The sequence below is a fragment of the Camellia sinensis genome, chromosome 15, assembly GCF_055761805.1.
Source record: "Camellia sinensis isolate YWXY chromosome 15, ASM5576180v1, whole genome shotgun sequence".
Taxonomy (NCBI): Eukaryota; Viridiplantae; Streptophyta; class Magnoliopsida; order Ericales; family Theaceae; genus Camellia; species Camellia sinensis.
In genome coordinates, this window is record NC_138975.1 from 47,393,257 (window position 1) to 47,408,277 (window position 15,021).

Below are 15,021 nucleotides of genomic sequence, written 5' to 3' on the forward strand. Positions count from 1 at the left end.
CCTCTGCTCCACAAGCCAGTAGTAAAGCTGCACCAAGCGCAGCAGCATCAACTGTAGCACCAAAGCCTAACCCCAGAGCTACCGGGAAAGAGCCTGTGAGGCAAGGCCGAGTGTTCGCACTAGTACCGGGAGATGTGCAGAATACTGAGACCGTTGTGTCAGGTATCCTCTCTATCTGTACGCAAAATGCATATGTATTGATTGATTCGGGGTCTACGCATTCTTATGTATCGCATGCTTTTTCACGGAAATTGAATAGACCCTTAGAACCCATGAACTATCTGCTAGCCGTATCATCACCCGTAGGGGGATCCATGACATGTGCTTATATGTACCCCGCATGTGAAATTATTGTTGGGGATATGCATCTGTTTATTGATTTACTGCCATTGAACATTGATCATTTTGATGTAATATTGGGGATGGATTGGTTACAAAAATATCACGCCACTATTGACTGTGTGACCAAGCAAGTTTTTTTCCGTCCACCTGGTTTGCCTGAATTTGTGTTTAATGGGAGTGGAGTAGTACCTCCTCCGTATTTGATTTCGTCAGTGAAAACTGTTAAATTAATTAGAAAGGGGTGTAAAGGATATCTGTGTTCTGTATTGACTGTATCTACTGATGATAATGTTAATGTGAACCGTATTCCTATAGTCAGAGAATTTCCAGATGTTTTTCCAGATAATCTTCCAGGAGATTTGACTGACAGGGAGATTGAATTTACCGTTGATGTGATTCCCGGAACACAACCAGTTTCTAAAGCTCCTTACCGAATGGCTCCAACTGAACTGAAAGAACTGAAAGTGCAATTGCAAGAACTGTTAGACAAAAAGTTCATCAGACCTAGCACTTCGCCATGGGGTGCTCCTGTTTTGTTTGTCAAGAAGAAAGACGGCTCACTGAGACTGTGCATTGATTACCGTGAACTGAATAAGGTAACTGTAAAGAATAAATACCCATTACCGCGTATTGATGATTTATTTGATCAGTTACAGGGTGCACAAGTGTTTTCCAAAATCGATCTCAGATCGGGGTATCATCAACTGAAGGTTAAACCGGAAGACATTGATAAAACTGCTTTTAGAACGAGGTATGGACATTACGAATTTTTAGTTATGCCTTTTGGAGTCACGAATGCACCAGCTGCATTTATGGACCTTATGAACAGAATCTTTAAACCGTACCTTGATGACTTTATTGTTGTATTTATCGATGACATATTGATTTACTCCAAAAGTATAGAACAACATGAACATCATCTGAGACTTGCCCTACAAACCTTAAGAGAACAGAAACTGTATGCTAAACTGTCTAAATGTGAATTTTGGCTTGACCATGTTATGTTTCTGGGGCATGTTGTTAGCAAAAATGGAATTTCTGTTGATCCGCAGAAAATTGAAGCTGTAGTGAACTGGCCTAGACCGACAAATGTGACTGAAGTCCGAAGCTTTTTGGGACTGGCTGGATATTACAGAAGATTTGTCAAAGATTTCTCCAAAATTGCCCTACCATTGACTCAGTTAACTCAAAAGGGGACATCATTTGACTGGACTGACCAAAGAGAATCTGCTTTCCAGGAGCTGAAAACTCGATTAGTGACTGCACCAGTTCTTACCTTACCTTCAGGTACGGATGGCTATACTGTATTTAGTGATGCTTCTCATAAGGGTTTGGGATGTGTTTTAATGCAGAATGGGAGAGTTATTGCTTATGCTTCCCGACAACTGAGACCACATGAAAAGAACTACCCAACCCATGATCTGGAACTTGCTGCAGTAGTATTTGCACTGAAAATCTGGCGTCACTATCTGTATGGGGTGACATGTGAAGTATACACCGACCACAAGAGCTTAAAGTATTTCTTCACACAGAAAGAACTGAACATGAGACAGCGGAGATGGCTAGAACTGATTAAAGATTATGACCTACAGATACTGTACCATCCGGGAAAAGCCAATACCGTTGCCGATGCATTGAGCCGGAAATCGATTGGAAACTTAGCCTGTTTGCTTACAGGACAGAAAGAGTTGCTTTGTGACCTTGAAAAATCTGAAATTGAAATTGTTTTACGAGAACAAGGCGGAACCTTAGCTGCTATTTCTGCTCAACCGGCACTGATTGAAGAAATTAAAGAGAAACAGCAACTGGATGACTTCTTGAAAAAGATCATCGAAGAAGGAGAATCTAAACCGAGACCGGGATTCAAATTTGAGAACAATGTACTGAAATTTCATGAAAGACTGTGTGTACCGAATGATACTGAACTGAAAAGAAGAGTTCTGCAAGAGGGCCACAACTCAAGATTTTCTATTCATCCGGGAAATACAAAAATGTACCAAGATCTGAAACAGAATTTCTGGTGGCCGGGAATGAAGAAAGGAATTGCTGATTTTGTATCCAAATGTCTTCATTGCCAACAGGTCAAAGCTGAACATCAACGACCCGCAGGCTTATTGCAGCCCTTATCCATACCAGAGTGGAAGTGGGAGCATATCACTATGGATTTTATTGTGGGATTACCTCGCTCCAGAAAAGGTATGGATTCAATTTGGGTTATTGTTGATAGATTAACCAAATCTGCTCACTTCTTACCTGTCAAGACGATTTATAATGCGGACAAATTGGCTGTCATCTATATTGATGAAATTGTTAGACTACATGGAGTGCCTGTGTCTATTGTTTCTGACAGGGATTCGAAGTTTACATCGAGGTTTTGGCAAAGCCTACAAACTGCACTGGGTACTGAACTGAGACTGAGTAGTGCCTATCATCCTCAGACAGATGGCCAATCAGAAAGGACCATCCAAACTCTAGAGGATTTACTGAGAATGTGTGTCCTTGATTTTCAGGGAGACTGGGAAAGTCATATGCCATTAGCTGAATTCGCCTACAACAATAGCTACCATTCGAGTATAGGTATGGCGCCTTTCGAGGCATTGTATGGCAGGAAATGTAGGTCTCCAATTTGCTGGGCAGAAGTTGGAGATGGGCTTTTGCTTGGGCCCGAGATTGTGTATGAAACAACTGAAAAAGTGAAACTGATACAGCAAAGACTGAAAACTGCACAGAGTAGACAGAAAAGTTATGCAGATGTCAGAAGACGGGACAGAGAATATGAAGTGGGTGATCACGTTTTTGTGAAAGTGACACCGATGAAAGGCCAGACTCGTTTTGGAGTCAAAGGCAAGTTAGCGCCGAGATACGTCGGACCGTATGAGATTATTGAGAAAATTAATCAGGTGGCGTATCAAGTTGCGCTCCCTCCTGAAATGGAACACATGCATAATGTTTTCCACATTTCTATGTTAAGAGACTACCTCCGGGATCCCTTCCATGTAATAGAGCCTACCCACGTAGTGTTGAGTGATGACTACACTTACGAGGAACGGCCTATACAGATTGTAAACAGACGGATCAAGAAACTGAGGAACAAAGAGATCCCGCTGGTGAAAATTGACTGGCAAAACCACGGTGGCGTGTATGCCACTTGGGAAAGGGAAGATGACATGGCCAAATGATATCCTGAACTGTTTCCACTGAATCCTGTTTTCTTCCAGAATGAAGGTAACTCGAGTTTAGAGGACTAAACTCTTTATAAGGAGGGGAGACTGTAACAACCCTCATACTGTTTACCAACTGATGACTGATTGATTACCGATAACCATCGATTACCGTTAAACTGAATTGATTATGATCGATAATTGAATTGATTAAAGTACTGAACTGACTGACTGAAAACTGGAACTGGATTGAATGAGTACATCTGTTTGAATTGCATTTTATCTGTTGACTGTTTGTTTGATCTGTTCATGTTCATATGTTTAAACTGCTAATTGAAGGCTTTATCGGCGGCCGAATCCGAAACCGATTAGTGTTCTATGATCCTTAGAATTAATGTGATTTTATGGTATAATTATCTGAAAACTGATTAGGTATGATTAAATTAGATTAAAATAAGCTAATTAGAGAGTTTGGCTTAATTACCGAATTGCCACCCTTAGTGGTCCACTCAAATACACACACTTGAGCCTTGTATACACTTTAATCAGAGCATTTCATCAGCTCATTTCTTGAGCTTAACCGACCAAGAGAAGGAGAGGGAGAGGAATTGAGTTCTATCTTGTGCATTGCTTGGAAATTGAAGGAATTGGAACATAGGTTGCAAATTTAGCTTCCTCACCTTGTAACTAAAGCTCTAGGTAAGGAATTCAACCCCTCTTTGTTGTGTTTAAGCTCATTCATGTAAGATTCTTGAGCCTCTAGTGATTCAAGTCTAGAATTGGTTCATTGTTGTTGATTTGGAACTCATTTCATGCATGCATGTTTGTAATGTAGATGTTTGAGTTGTTTTCATGGCAAAAGGTTACATGCATGTCCATCTTTTGGTCATACTCCATGAATTCATCATGTTCTTGAAGAAATGAGTCCATTTGAACAAGCTTTGAAGATTGAATTTGGGTTGAATCCATGCATGTTTGCATGTTTTTCATATTTTTGAAAATGGGTTTGAATATGGTTTTAATTGACTCACCTTTGGGGCTTGAATTCATAAATTGAGCTTTGAAACTTGTTATACATTGAATTTAGTTATGTTTTCCAGAATTTGGGCCCAAGAGGTTGTTGAATTCACCCCATGTGAAGGAGGTGATGCTCTTCCATGGGAACACACCTTGGTCAACAATGGAAGGCCACCAACCATCTTGAAGAGTCAAGGATGGAGGCTGCCCAAAGGCTCTCCCACCTACTCCCTCACCTATAAATGGAGGTTGAGAGGAGAGAGCAAAATGTGAGCAAACCGTGAGACAACAAAGAGAGTGAGAAATGTGAGGCGGAGAGACCGTCTCCCTCGGTGTGAGCGAGGGAGACGGGTGAGTGGCTGAGTGAGGAGAGTGTGAGCTCCTCCTCTATTGTAATCTTTCTGTAATCTCCTCATTGGTATAGTGATAACCGGTTACTCTCCCGTGGACGTAGGCATTGGGCCGAACCACGTAAAATATTGTGTCTCCTTGTGTGTGGGTGTGTTTTTCTGCTTGCAATGATTTCTATAAGGTCTTGGGCGGGATCCCAGATCCCAACAAGTGGTATCAGAGCCTCGTCGGTGGCGTTTCGGAACAAAAACAGCGTGGTGTTCGAAACTGCCCAGAAATCAAGTTGCTCGAAATCAGGTTTTGAGCATACCAGGAGCAAGGGCTCGAGAAGAGGAGTCCAACCATATAAAGCAGACATCCATAGGAGCTTCCACGCGCCCTCACGCGCCCCCTGAAGAAGGCGCGTGAGGCCCAGTCTCGACACGCGCCCCCACGCGCCGTGAAGGCAGACGGCGCGTCAGCCCAGTCGCAGGCACGCGCCCCACGCGCTGATGAAGGAAGAAGACGAGTGGGGGAGGCGCGTGTGTGGCACGCGCGTGCCACGTCAGCAGACACGTCAGCTGCCACGTCATCCGCAGGAGGAAGAATCCTGTGTTTCGCGGCGAAGGTACAGCCGCAGATCTGAGGCGTACAAAATGTTTTGGCTAGATCGAAGCCATTTGGAGTCCGTTTTTGGTGATCAAATAGTGGTTTCCGACTATTTGGAGTATTCCGGACACATCCGTACGGTCAGATTTTGGAGATGGAGTTTCTGTAAAAAGAAGGCAGATTAAAGTGGCAGACGGCGTCAGGGACAGTGGACGGAATATTCTGTTGGTACACGGAATATGCCCTGAACTTCTGAAAATTTCAATTTGGCCCAGAAATTTCAGAAAATTGTGGTGTGGCCCAGTTTTCGGGGAAAGTTTTCAGTGAGGTCCCTGGAAGTGCAGCGAAGGTTGGTCCTAGCTAAACGGACCGCTCCGGACGCAACCGCGAGGTCAGAATAGTGAAATTCTGAACGGTTTGGAAAGATTGTCAAAACATAGGTGTTTGCCATCTTCAATACTCGAAGGAAGGTTGCCGGATATTGTGGAACGCTGCGCATTCACTGAAGAGGTTAGAATGGGCAGATTCTGACCAGATTGGACAACCAGATACAGATTGAGATAGATCATTGAAGACCAGAGGAGATCAGGCTTGATCAAATGGCAGATCGAGGGAGATCAGGATTGGTCAGGGGCGATCAGAGGATTGCAGACATGATTATCTCAAAGGTCTAGGAAAGTTCTGTCAAAAAGACACTGTCTAAGGAGACTGGTTCTTAAGTGGGACCGGTTGTGACCCCACCAGTCTTTCCTGGGAACTTTCCTGGTTGTTGAGGTGATCGGAGGATCTGGTTCAATCAAAAGAGAAGACCATTCATCGACGGATAGATGATTTGGCAACCAGTACAGGCTCAGGGAAATACTATGGCTGTTGGAGCTACTGTATACGAGAAGGTATTAATGGTATGTGGACATGTAGAACAATAGTTGCAGAGGAGCATACTAAGCGCAGAAGTACAATTGCAGACGTGCAACAGTGCAAGGGTACGCTAGAGTATCGTACAGAGGCGCGAGAAGAGTGTGCAGCAGCGGGTTGTTGACAGTTCACAGGAACTTCCAGACAGAGAAATTGAGACAGGTAAAACGCAAGAGTGCGTGCCAAGGAGTGGCAAGTCTTATTTCTCTATGGTGGTTTCTTTAGTTCCATGGCAGCAGATGATAGAGTTGATGCAGATCTCTCAAGCAAGCTTGACGCAGGGAGACCAGAAGCCATGGGTGCGAGCACTATGCACGGAGTTGCATAGTGGTAACTTGTACAGACCGGTGGAAGTTGTCTTGACAGAAGGGCTAACTGTCAAACATCAGTACGGACAAGTGAGTCAGAACCGAACATCAGGGATTGCAGCACAGACAACAAGCGTATGTGGAAACGCCAGGAGGTTGTTCAGAAGTGCAGAAGGGCAAAGGCTGGTTGTTCAGAAATAAGCTCCGAGCAAGGAAACTTGAGGATGTTGATGTGTCAAACTCTGAAGTTTTCTAGTTGCTCCAGTGTTCATCATGCAAGGAGTTGCATGATAGTCAAGGGCATCCAAGCAGGGGGTGCAGGACATCCAATCAGGGGGTGTCGGATATTTTGGTTGCGCAAGTTCAAGGATAGCAGGTATAGACATCCGAGACAGGAAGCATGGAAGAGATCTGTGGGAGATAGGAGCAGTGGCTCTCTCCAAATCAGAGAGTGGTGTGAGTTGAGTTGAGGATGTCGGATTCCCTCCTCCTCTTGTATCTCTGGTGTTTTATCTCTAGCTTCAGGGGATGCAGCGTCTCAGTGAGGAGATGCAAACTATGTTGAATTTGGGCGTGACAAGATTAGCAGCAGTATGTGCAGTGGATCACCTCACATGGGTTGAGGGGGTGATTTGTTGAATTCACCCCATGTGAAGGAGGTGATGCTCTTCCATGGGAACACACCTTGGTCAACAATGGAAGGCCACCAACCATCTTGAAGAGTCAAGGATGGAGGCTGCCCAAAGGCTCTCCCACCTACTCCCTCACCTATAAATGGAGGTTGAGAGGAGAGAGCAAAATGTGAGCAAACCGTGAGACAACAAAGAGAGTGAGAAATGTGAGGCGGAGAGACCGTCTCCCTCGGTGTGAGCGAGGGAGACGGGTGAGTGGCTGAGTGAGGAGAGTGTGAGCTCCTCCTCTATTGTAATCTTTCTGTAATCTCCTCATTGGTATAGTGATAACCGGTTACTCTCCCGTGGACGTAGGCATTGGGCCGAACCACGTAAAATATTGTGTCTCCTTGTGTGTGGGTGTGTTTTTCTGCTTGCAATGATTTCTATAAGGTCTTGGGCGGGATCCCAGATCCCAACAGAGGTCGAGTTTGGAGTGGTAGAATGCTTGGTTTGAGCTTGGGAGGCAAATCTGGAAATTCCAGATTTGGCTTCCTCGCTCGAGCGAAGGGTTCCCCGCTCGAGCGAGCACCTTTGTCCAGGGCTCCGCTCGAGCGACCATCGAGCGACCATCGCGCGTAAAATCTCAGCATCCAGTATTTTTACTGTTTTGTAGACCGCTCGAGCGAAGGATTCCTCGCTCGAGCGAAGCCTTTGATTTTGGACTTACGCTCGAGCGGAGAAAGTCTCGCTCGAGCGAGGCTCCTATTTTCAGCAAAGTTTGCAAAATATTTTCTAAGTGTATTTTTGCATCCTCATCCCATCCTAGGCATTCTTAGGCCTAGTTTAAGACATTTAGATGAGGATATCGTTGTAGAACACACCAAGGCAAATTAGGGATTAAGTTATGATATTTCCCAACTGTGTAGCTTAGTGTGTGTTCAACCTGTAAACTGTGTAGGGTTGGCAACTGGGGAGACACGCTCTGGCATACTGTAGCCCAGAACTCTGTGAGTAACGATTGTGTAAAGATATGTTCACAAATGATTATTTTCTGAACAACTGAACTGTACTGTTTTCTGAACTGATTACTGTTAACTGAATGAATGTATGTCCTTTATTTCTGAACTGTACTGTGGCATCCTTAGCACCTACTGTTTACTGTTACTGTTACTGTTACAGAGATCTCTGTCGGTTCCCTCGTGGAACCACTACTGTTTACTGACTGATGGCCATCATTACTGTACGGTCTTTCAAGACCTACTGTTACTGTTATGCTAATGGATGTACCACATATGACTGTTTACTGTACTGAACGACTGAAATACTGATTGAATTGAACTGTTTTCATTACTGTAAGGACATTCATTCTAAACCTCTTTACGCTTTATGTTATTCACTGGGCTTTAGCTCACTGCTCATATATATATGTAGGTGTACAGGCACCAGACCGCAGCTAGAGGCGTCAGGGTAACTCCAGTTTTGTCAAGCCAGCCTTTGTGCCTCACTGCGAGGTTCCGAGTTGCCATGCTATGGCTTTGGGGTGTTTTGTTTGTTTTCCCCCGCCTGTCTTCTGTACTGTTTTACTGTTCTGTATAGACCGAGTGTTACTGTACTGTTATATAGGGTTGAGTCCCTAGTCTGAATGATTGTAAATATTGTGTATACTGTTCTGCACTGTTTATGTATAAATGTATGGAAAGTCCTTTTGCATACAGGCTGTCACAGCTCATTGGACATTGTTTATTTACTGTATTGGCTTCCGCCAGGCCCTGTACTCTGTTTTACTGTATTACTGTTCTGCAGGCCTTCGGTAATCTCGGATTACTGGCCGGTTACGGTGCTAAACCCATAGGGCCGGGTTTGGGTCGTGACAAGATGCCACTAATCAATCCACTACCGAAGAAAGAAAGATTACAAGGATAACACACAAATTACCCAACTCAGTCAATTTGTCTTCAAACCTTTTGTAACTCTTTCACTAAGCCTTTGTCTCGGAACTGATTAATCTAAAGTTGAATCCACAACTTCACTTGTCGAATCAACGACTACGTACAGAATCAAACTCCTTTGAAACTCCATGTTTGAATCTTCAGAATCCACCGAAGAAGAACACTCTTGTATGTAATCAATCAACCTCCTTGATCTATGCTTGTTAACTCATGAGTTTAATACTCATTCAAATTATCAAGAAAAAACTCACAAAAAATACTCCAGAAGAAAACCTTAGAAAACCTCAAAGTAGATCTAAAAACCTTATCCTAGTTTAGGAGTAAAACAACTACTTATAGAAATCCTGGACTGTGAAGCTTGCTCGAGCGAGAAACTTAACTCGCGTGATTTCCATAAGTAGCTTCGCTCAAGCCACGCATCCTGTGCTCGAGCGAACAATCAACTCTTTCAGGTTTTTATGCAAACGGAGTCCTTCGCTTGAGTCACACATGCTTCGCTCGAGCGCACATTCATCTCTTTCAGGTTTTTGCTAGACGCAGTCCTTCGCTCGAGCGAGGAAGATAAAATCAAAAAGAAATTTACAACTCAATCACACAAGTTTGTTCGCGGGATTGACAAGACTTAGGGACCTAACAGTCACCTTCATTCCCGGATGACCGGCATGCACAAATTCAAGCGATTCGAGCGAACCAAAATTTGGTGGATGTAACAATGCTCTAATTTTATATTAATACTTATAAAGTTTATCACTAAATTATAATTTTTTGAAAAATACATTGAATTGTATTTTTTCCTAATTTTTTTAATGAAAAAATGCTGATAAATTCAAAAAGACGAGTATGTAGGATATTAAGGACAAAGGTAAATCTTTTGAGGTTAAAAGGACAAGTTTTTTTTTTTTTGTACTTATTTTTTGTTGTGATAGTTTTAGTTTTACACTTTCTCAACTTATACTTTTTCTCTATTCTTAAACACTACTACCAAAAAAGTTGTCAACTACAATTAACAATGATAGATATATAAGTAATATGTAAACAGATGGACAATGGACATATAAAAAACAGTAATATGGTTTTTAAAATTATTTTATTCTTATGACCTAAAAAGAATAAAATTGAAGCTATTGCTCCAAAAAAAATTAAAATTAAACATTTAGCCTGAGTGTCCCATTTCTTTTATGTTTTTGGATCACTTGGCTTAGGCAGACCACCACTAGATTCATGGTTAGCATTAGGGGATGTATCATATGTATGATGATTTATTGGGCTACTCGTGTTGCTCACATATGTAATTTTCGAGGATGATAGATATGCTTTTTCCATCAACTTATCTAATTGTAGCTAACGAGTGGTGAGACTGGGGGGGGGGGGGGGGGTATGATGATTTATTGGGCTACTCGTGTTGCTCACATATGTAATTTTCGAGGATGATAGATATGCTTTTTCCATCAACTTATCTAATTGTAGCTAACGAGTGGTGAGACTGGGGGGGGGGGGGGGGGTTGCTTGCATTATGGCACAATAGGCTTGCTGTGAGGGTTTGGAGAGATATTTACCGAGTGTATTTTGATAATCTCAGCTGTTTATATTGTAAGATTTGTCGAGTATATCATTCATTTAAAAATAAAATTAACCAGACATTTATAACCCCATGATTAAGTCCTATTGTTTTTAAAAATTATTAAAATCATGATAACCGCTTATTTTTTGAAAAATACATGTGCTATTATTATAAGGTTACAAATGTCAAAATTCCTTTTTTTTTTTTTACAGAGTTGATCTACTTGACGAACCTTATAATATGAACGGTTCGGATCATCGAAAAAGACTCGAGACATGTCTTTAATAGGCTTTATAGTAGCTTATTGTGCCTTATGACACAGCAATAACCCCAATTCTAAGAAATAGTCCAAGTGGTAATTGTCTTTTTATCAGACCTTACGTTTTGAGTCTCATCCTCCTTTTTAGTCTAGGTGTTTTTTTTAGATGGATCCCTTTCTCTAGATTAAAATATATATTTGTGGTGTAAATAATATAACATTCTTAAAAAAAAATTAAAAAAAAAAATCTAACAAGAGGTTGAAATTGCAATTTGATCCTAAGAATATGATATTAATTGTTATAATAAAGAAATGATGAAGCAATGTGGGATCTAGGGTAAAATACAGTGTATTTAACCCTTAAACAAAACAAGTATTGTTTTATATTGAATGGTTTCACAAAGAGATGGCATACTATGATACAGTATCAATTCATTTATTTTCATAAATAAATAAAAATATATATGGTTTGGCAAACATGGGTGTCAATAAAAAATAAAAATAAAAATGGGTGTGAATCAACATGAACCCCTAGTAATCCTTGATGATCCTCCTAGTGAGATTGCAAACCTGCTTGTTACAGATATAATTAGATTATCTTTTTAAGGCTTTATGTTTTGTACTGTATTGTATGACGTTCTGCTTGTTATTTATTTCCTTTGAATTAAATAAAAAAAATGATTTTTATTTATTTATTTGATTCTCTATAAATTACTCTTTATTACTCTCATTGACTAATTATTTTTCTATTTAATTATTCCACTGATTTAAATCCCTCAAAAAGTGACATATTATCAAAATCTGTACTTTATTCCTTCTTGGTTGAACAATATGAAATCAAAATATATATGTATAACTGATTTTTTTAGAAAAATTAATACTTGACCAACTTAGAAAAAAAACAACAAATTGGGGTAATTGGGGTGTTTCATTTGTATAATAATAATAATAATAATAATAATAATAATAATATATACATATATCATTTTTGCTTTGTACACTTTTTAAGTACAGAATACAAAACATAAAGGAACGGATGATTTCTTCGACAAATTATTTATTTATTTGTATTTTTCTAAAAACACCACATTTTATAGGAAAAATTTTAAACCTTCAATTTTCACTACAATTTTTCATATAGAAAGAAAAAATAATATAAAAGAAACGAGTATTTAAATTATTTTTATTTTTGAAACATAAAAAACTGAAAACATGGAAAATGAAAATATTGTAAACATAAATTTCAGAACATAAACCTTACACTTTGGATAATTTACCATGTGTATTATCAAGAAATCAAGACAAAATGACATACCTGAATCCATTGATAAACGGTTAAACGGAAGCGTGATTATCAATGAACTTTTTATTATTGATTATGCTATTGCCTTCTAATCCTTTCCCCTTTGGGCCCCGTTTGTTTTAAGCTATAGGGAGGGTATTGGGATTAGTAATACCAAGGTATTACTAATGCTCTTGTTTGTTTGCAGAGATAGCTTTGGGACTATTAGTCCCTTGGTATTACTAATACCCTTGGAAGGGGGATTGGTAAGGAGGAGGTAGAGATGGTATTAGAAAATAGTGAGGTGATTAGAAATTTTTTTATTTTTTTTATATTGGAAATTTTTTTTTAAATATAATGTTTTAATTTTTATATTTTTTTATTTGTTTTATTATTTTATATAAAAATAATTTAACAATTCCTTATTATTAATCCCCTCACTATCAATCCCCTCACTATTAATCCCCTCACTATCAATCCCCTCCATTCTATCTCCCAAAACAAACGGGGCCTTGGTGCCTTATGTTTCTCCTTGAGAGGATTTAGGAAAAAATGGCAGTGTTCTTATTTCCACCTGGGAAGAAATAGGGACCATAACCTTTTAAAGGTTGTAATTGGTTTTCAAAACTGAAAGGTTGTGGAAGTTCAAAAGGAATGAAAACCAACTTTAACCATTATTGGTTTTAATTTCTATTTATTGGTTTTCAAAACTGAAAGGTTGTGGAAGTTCAAAAGGAATGAAAACCAACTTTAACCATTATTGGTTTTAATTTCTATTTCTGCCCCTCATAGAAATAGAAATTATACAACTAGTATCTACACATTAGGTCCATAACACATATACCCTTAAGCCTATTAACTAAATTGAATCACTTAAATTGTAGGCTTCTTATAAATGATAACACCACATTTAATTATGTGGTCCCATTGAGACATTATCTAACAATCTCCGACTAGACCACATATGTATCCTGAAAAATGTGCTTAACTTTAGTGAGCTCAGAAATTTGTTATCATAACTTGAGGGTATCCAAACAATCTTGTCCATTAACTATATTAATATAGGATCAAAGCGGTCTTCGTTACATCAATCGTAACTCGACCCACCAATGGTCACGTATACTAATACAGCTAAATGACATAGATCAATCATGGATGCGTAGCATGGAAATTACATGTGATGTGATCCATACATGCCTATTTCCAACTGGTCCTACTTAACTTTATTGAGATCAATACTTCACAATACGTAACAGAGCGTAATAAACTGAATATTTCATTTCTACAGAAATTAATCTAATTACATAGATAAAACTCAAGGTTGACATAAAGCAGTAATATAAATACAAACTCCCACTAAACCAGAATGTTCTCAAATAGAACAACACCCATCTGAGCAGTGTGCTCATGAAAGACCTTAGGTGGTAGTCCCTTCGTAAGTGGATCCGCTATCATGGAGTTTGTCCCAATGTGCTCTATGGAATTCTGTCCACTCTGCACTCTTTCTTTTACAATTAGGAACTTGATATCAATATGCTTTGATTTTGTCGAGCTCTTGTTGTTATTGGAATATAAAATTGCAGACTTATTGTCACAATATAACTTAAGTGGTCTTGCAGTGCTTATATTCTTCATTCATGGCTTCTATCCACTTATGAGAGTTGGAACTTTCCATGGCTTGACGAAAGTTGATTGGATCATCTTTCGACATTCCATTTTCTACCTCATGTTCCTGGAGATATACAATATAATCATCTGAAAATGCAAATCTCCTTTCTCTGGTGGATCGCCTTAATGGCACAGATTCTTGAAGTTGAGGTTGTAGAGTTTGTTCCTCAGGAACAATTACCTCATCTTGAATAAGTTACCAAACAGATAATCTCTAAATAAATTAATTTAATGACAACATCTCAAGATACCTAGCACAACATTAATACCAAGCCTTTGGGTAGTGATATTAACTGTAAATGGTATTCTTGTTGTAATGATCAAACATTGACAATAAGTTATGTCAAATAACAAATCTATCTTTTGATAGATTTATTATTCACATTAGGTTTTCTTGACAATTGGCACATGTTTATCACCACAAAATGTGTGTGTAATTCTGCCAAGTCTTAATCATGTCTTTGGACCGATAAATACCCGCATGAGATACGCAGACATGAACTTCAAAACATTCCATATAAAACAATCTAGATAAGAGAGATCACTTTTGTGACATCTTGTTTGAATTGACTTATATTGAGAATGTTAGAAAATTAAATTTCTGTAGACGTTGTATGAAATTACATTAAATTTAAAGATTTCTAAATTTGTGACCCGTATATGTTATATAATCTGAAGCAATTCCAATTATATATATAAATATATAAATAGAATTGACGGATCCAAAAACAAATAGTGTTTTTTTTTTTTTTTATGATGTTCAAAATTAAACCGATCAAATCGCAAGATATATCTATATATATAAATACATGATGTTCATCCATTTGAGGAAAAAAAAAAAAAAAAAAACTGCCCACCGAATCATTTTACAATTCCAGAAAACAGATTGCCATTTTCACAGAACAAAACAGAGAAAAACAGAATTTACATCCATAAGAAGATTCAGAATCTGATTTCAGGAAACTAAATATAATGAAAAAAGCATATCAATTCTGATAAGACACAT